This window comes from Cajanus cajan, chromosome 11 (assembly GCF_000230855.2).
Source record: "Cajanus cajan strain Asha chromosome 11, NIPB_CcT2T_4, whole genome shotgun sequence".
NCBI classification, from domain to species: domain Eukaryota; kingdom Viridiplantae; phylum Streptophyta; class Magnoliopsida; order Fabales; family Fabaceae; genus Cajanus; species Cajanus cajan.
In genome coordinates this window covers 1,598,623-1,605,314 of record NC_138527.1, presented here as the reverse complement: position 1 = coordinate 1,605,314, position 6,692 = coordinate 1,598,623, and positions in this window count along the sequence as shown.

The following is a 6,692-nucleotide window of genomic DNA, read 5'->3' as shown; positions in this document are numbered from 1 at the left end:
AAGAGAGAAAAATAAGATTTAAGCGGGAAAATATTATTTAATTAGAAGAGGTTAAAAACCTCCGTAAATTAATTAAAAAATTGCAATATTTTCACCTCATTTAATAATTTAAGGAGGTTTTTAAAACCTCTGCAAAATAACCTCTATTATTTAACATTTTTTTTGTAGTGCTTGGCTTTTATGTTTTGTTGTATGACTGGCTCAATAGTGTTGTGTACTTGGTGTATGTATATAGATTTGTATATATTTGGGACTATAACCCTATAAGGAGATTTTATCTTGTTGTTTGATGACTAGAGACTATTTTATAACTTTTGTTCCGGTTGATCACAAGTATATACATTTTGTGTACATGCATGATGTCTAGGTTTAGGCTTCATGATAAACCTATGGTAAATGATTTGTGTTTTCTTACTATGATGCTTTGTTTTAGATGTTGAATTGAGTTGTTATACTAATGCATGACATGTGGGTCGTTGCATGTTAATCAACCATCACTTTTCCCTGGTAGCGACCAACACTCATTGAGCGAGCCTTTCGCTTAACGTAGCTTCAATGAGTTCATTGGGTTTGGTTGAGTGAGAGCTTATCGTTGAGCGAAAACCCAAAACCAAAACCCCTAACACCTAGGTCTTCAACCTATAAAGGTTTACTTAGTGACAACCAATTCGTTGAGTGAAGATGTTATACATTCACAATGTGGAAGCCATTTTAGGTCACCTCCTCAACATGAAAACCATCCAAAAAATTCTAAACAACACATAGTCATCATATTCAACATCTACCATTGCTTGCAACGAGGTTTGGGCTCAAATTCAACATCCCAAAATTTACCCTAAAACCCTTAAATCCCAACACATGCAAAATATCATATACATTCACCATTAATATATCATTTAAAATTAAAAATAACATACTAAGATGTCCATGAGTGATATTTGAGGCCTCTATACTTTTTTTATTAATTTATTATAATTTTTCATCTAATAAATATAAATTTTATTACTTAATATTACATTCAATACGATAGAACTACACTTAAGGATAGTAATGTTATTGTTATTGCTACATTACTATTATTGTTAATGTTATTTATTAGTATTAATTATAATCATGACCTTGTATATATTATCACAAATCTCACCACTTAATGAACCATAATTATTCTATTATATTATGATAATAAAGATCTGGTTCATTCATTAAAATAATTTGAGAGGATTTTACATTGGGAAGTACTCTGCATAATGGATAGTAAATAAGTCATACAAATGAGTTTGGCATCATAACATAATCTAAAATCTTAAAGTATTAGATAAGTGAGTCTTTCTTACTTATATACTACATAACATGTTTTAACCAATATGGAACTTATTTCACACTTAAAATTCAACACTTTTAAATTAATTGACGGCTTTAAACTTCAACTTATAATAGGAAAAAAATCAATTTAAAAGAAGTAATTTAAGATCAAATTATACATTTTGAGAATAGAATTCTAATAAGTCAACAAAATAACATGTTACACATATTACATTGAATTAATCTTCAAATACATGAATATCACGACAGCTCATTGGAATTTTTTTTCGCTGCATGAACTTACTCGGTCAAGATTACATATTCAAAACATGAACTTAATTATCATGTAAAAAATGAATTTGAACAAAAGAATCTGTGTGAGGGAAATATAAAGAATGTATAGCTAGGATTATTGCTATATGAACAACTTCTCGTATAGGTTTAGGGGCGAATTGGATCGGGTGATGAAGGCCTGGAAGGACCACGTGGAAGAGTTTGCAACAAAAGCCCATCAAATTCTTGCAAAGGCCTGCAGCTTTCTCCACGTTCACAAAAAGCACTCATAATGGTGAAGATGATCATCACTATAACTGTGAGAAGGACCCTTCTGTTAGAGAAATTAGACATACCCATGATCTCAATGTAATGTAATTAAATGCTCTTCAATTTATGTATATATATGTACGTCTAAATAACAATGTTTTTGCCTCTTACGAGCTTTGTGGAGATTATATTTTAGGTGGCGGAACTTGTATGGGCATATATATGTATATATAAGGGTTAGTTTTGCAATTGGGGTTGTGTCTTGACCAGACCAAAGCCTATAGTGGATGAATTTTAAAACTCGTTTTGCTTGACTGTGACTTGGCAACATGCATGGGTTGAAGTTGAACTTCAAGGTTGAAAGTTGAACCGATCAAAGCAAAATACTAAACCTTGGACACCAAACATGAGAATGAGTTATGTTGGTAGATAAGTAATAATACCACGATTTAAACGTTAAAATGCCTCATGAAATCGATTATCAGTTTATCACTGTACATTGTTTTGTTTTTACCAAATTAAAGGTTAATCCCCATAACCCCCGCTGAAAATAAAACTTTGTCTTACATTTAAATTCCGAAAGTCAAACGCGCCCAAATCGTTGTCGCACTATATATTATTGCATGCTAATCCATTACATGTCTTGTTGCATGCTGATAAATCCACACAGAATAACATCTGTTATTAACGACTAATATTTTTGTATGAAATACACGCATATTTAATATATATATATATATACATAATTAAAATTTATAATAAATTATATATACATAAATACTATTATTTTAAATAAAATTATATTTTAGATTTATGATAAATAATTTATATTATAAAAAAATATTTTTATTTATTGATAATTTATTTTAAAATATTAATATTTAATTAATTATAAATAATTATGATAAATAAAAATTAAATTAGATAAAAAAATTTCTATAAACCCTCTTTTTGAAAATTTTTTTTACTAAAATTACAAAAATTATTGTCACGTAAAATAAATGTTCGTGTTTAATATATAAAAATTAATTCAAAATTAAGCATAAAATATTAAGGTGTCCATGAGTGAAACTATTATGTGAGGAATAATATAGTTTTTTACTATATATGTATTAAATTTTTATTTTCAATTACAATTTATAATCAACTAAAATATTTTTATATCAATTTTATTTTTAATTTTTAACAGTTATTTTTCTATGTAGCTAAATAACTGTTAGGTACTGTCACTCACAAACACCTGAACCTTTTCTATTTAATTTTCGGATTGCATGTTAATAATGGACCAACATAGTTTAATTTTAAAAATTAGAATAATCAAATATACAATAAAATATTTTGAAGACTAAAATTTCACAGTTATAAAACTATTGGACCAAAAGTGAATTTAAGTAATCATCTTATTACTTAATTAAAGGAGATCCTCATCTTAATTAGGATTTAGAGTAAATAATTTATTTAATAGGAATACAAATAAACAATAAACTTTTCGTGAAATCAAAATAAAAATAAAATAAAAAAGGTTGTACACCAACTCTATTTCTGTAGATTATAAACATATATTTAATTCATCAAAAATACATAAAACACTACAAGAATGTTTCGATTTAGAGTCGTCTAAAAGCCGATTCTAAATCATAAAAATCGATGTTGGTTATTCGTTGGTTTTTGGCTAGCGCTAAATAAGTCGACACAATTTTTTTTTGTCGGCTAAGCCGTCACTAACAAATTTATTTATTTTAATTTTTTATTGTCGGTTAAGTCGACACTATGTTGGCACAAAATTTATTTTATTTTATTTATCTATTTTTTCCAGCTTATCATAACCTTGAGGTCTTAAGTGAACTTGATAACCAAGTGTACCGGGACACATTATGCGTATATAACATTGAAAAAATTATCTTTATCTCTTTCAAAGCACCTATACTGTCGAAAAAGCCGACGCTATTTTAAGATGTAGCGTCGACTTTTTCGACACTAAATTTAAATTAAGTTTAGTGTCGGAAAATTCGATGCTAAACTTAAAATAAATTTAAATTAAATATTTTAAGTTTAGCATCAGAAAAGCCGACGTTATATTTGAAGAATAGCGTCGGCTTTTCCGACACTAATTTAATTTAAATTTAAATTTAATTAGTGTCAAAAAAGCTGACGCTATATTTAAAATAGCGTAGGCTATTAACCGACGCTTATTCACCGTTTTCTTGTAGTGAAAATATTTAAATATTTAGTTTTACCTATTATTGTTGAGCTCAAGGGAGAGTTACCACTCATATATACATGTCTCCACATTAGTGAGATATTGTCCATTTTGGGCCTAAATCCTCACAGATTTGCTTTTAGACATCACCTAAAAGGTCTCTCTCAACCAATGGAGACAACTGTGTATAAACTCATGTTCATCCTCTTATTTGAATAATGTGAGACTTTGCTTGCATCCCAACAATTATATATATGCATTCATAAATACTCTCTCTTTCTATAAAAGTATATGTACATATATTATTTTTTTATTAGTGAGAAAGTTGAAAAAAAGACAGAGAGACAAAATAAACAATTAACTTTAGGCTAAAATCTTATTTTGGTCCCTTATATTAATTATTTGTTTCAATTTAGTCCCACTTTTATTTTTAGTTTCAATTTGGTCACAAACTAATTAATTGGTTTCAATTTAGTCCTAAATTAATTAATTGGTTTCAATGTGGGACTTCCTTCCAAATTATTTAAACGAAGTTAACTTTTGGCCACGTGGATGCCACGTAGATGCATACGTGGATGCCACATGAATGCCACGTGGATGACAATTTTTTTGAAAACACCTGGATCCAGAACAGCCCATTCTGAAACTGGAACGGGTCGTTCTGGTTGCACTTTTGGTGCGTTAATTTGCATCCGGAACGGCCCGTTCCAGGTGCAAAATTAACACACCAAAAGTGCAACCAGAACGGCCCGTTCCGGTTTCAGAACGGGCCATTTCGGTTTCATCCTTTTTTATATATAAAACATTAATAATTTTATAAAATATATATTATTAATTATATTTTAATTATGTTGTTATATCTAATAAAATAAATATATTAATATTTTTTATATATTTTATTTTATTATGTTTATCTTATTAATTTTTATCATTTTATTCCTCTAATTTTAAATAAGTTGCAAAAAATTATAAAGTGATACTTAAATATTTCTTCAAATAGAAAGAGAAAAATAAAAAATTATTACTCTATTTATAAGATAATTGTATTTTATAAAAATAAGTAATTTTAAAATTTTTACCATAAAAAAATATTTTTCAAAATTATTATATTTTTTAATAAAATTAATAAAGAATATTGGTTTAATTGCATTTTTTATCCCTCAAGTATTACAATTGTGCAGTTTTAATCCCCAATATTTTAATTGGGTAATTTTAGTCCTTAATTAAAGAATTGCAATTGTGTGATTTTGGTCCTTCAATTTTTAATTGAACAATTTTAGTCCCTCGAATATCATAATAGTACGATTTTAGTTTCTCCCATTAAAAATTAATAATTTTAATATATATATATATATATATATATATAATATTTTAAAATTAAACAATTATTTATCTATTCAAATTAACGTATATTATAATTTTTGATATTATATCAATAATATTATTAATATATTTATAGATAAACTAATAATTTGATAAATATAACTTGTTATATATTAATATACTTTTACAAAAATATAAGTATATTAATTAGATATTTGAGTGACTAAAATTGCACAATTATGATATTGAGAGATTAAAATTGTTCAATTAAAAATTGTGAGACTAAAATTACACAACTGTAATCTTTTAAAATTGTGAGAGTTTAAAATTGTTCAATTAAAAATTGTGAGATCAAAATTGCATAACACACCAAAAGTGCAACCAGAACGGCCCGTTCTGGTTTCAGAACGGGCCGTTCTGGGTTCAGGTGTTTTAAAAAAAATTGTCATCCACGTGGCATCCACGTATGCATCTACGTGACTAAAAGTTAACTCCGTTTAAATAATTTGGACGGAAGTCCCACATTGAAACTAATTAATTAATTTGGGACTAAATTGAAACCAATTAATTAATATGGGACCAAATTGAAACCAAAAATAAAAGTGAGACTAAATTGAAACAAACAATTAATATAAGGTACCAAAATAGAATTTTAGCCTTAACTTTATGTAAAAATGAAAGTTTCCGCAAAATTAACATCAACAAATAAAATAAATTAGGAGACATACACATCAAACAAATAGACTATCAACTAATGTGTGACACCTTATTTCTTATTTAATATCCATCCTCTATCACATGGAGAAAAATATACTTATTTCTTATTTAATGTGCATTCTCTATCACTCTCTTATTTTATTTTTACGATTGATTACCTCTTGTACTTTTAATCTTTTATTTTATCATAAATTTTGTTCTTTTAAATTTTACGAATGTTACAAATTACATCTATCTCTCCTATAACCATTAAATTTATTAAATATTATATATTTTTAAGCTCAATAAACTTAAAATTATTCATATATTTCCATATATAGACTACTTTAGCAACCCGTTGAAGGGTGGATTCCAGGGAGAAGAAATGAAATTTGGCCAACATAGCAGAAACTCTTCAGTCATAAAACCCTTTCCTTCAAGAAACGCGGAAATTGAAACGAATTAAAAATAATTAAACTGCAAATCAAAGTTCTGGAACGAATATCATTAGAGTTGATGTGAGAGACTGGGACTGGGACATATATATGTTACCAAATGTATTTCCCTTTATTAATTTACCAAAATTACAATTAGATACGAATACAATTAGAAAAGTATCATTTTTTAC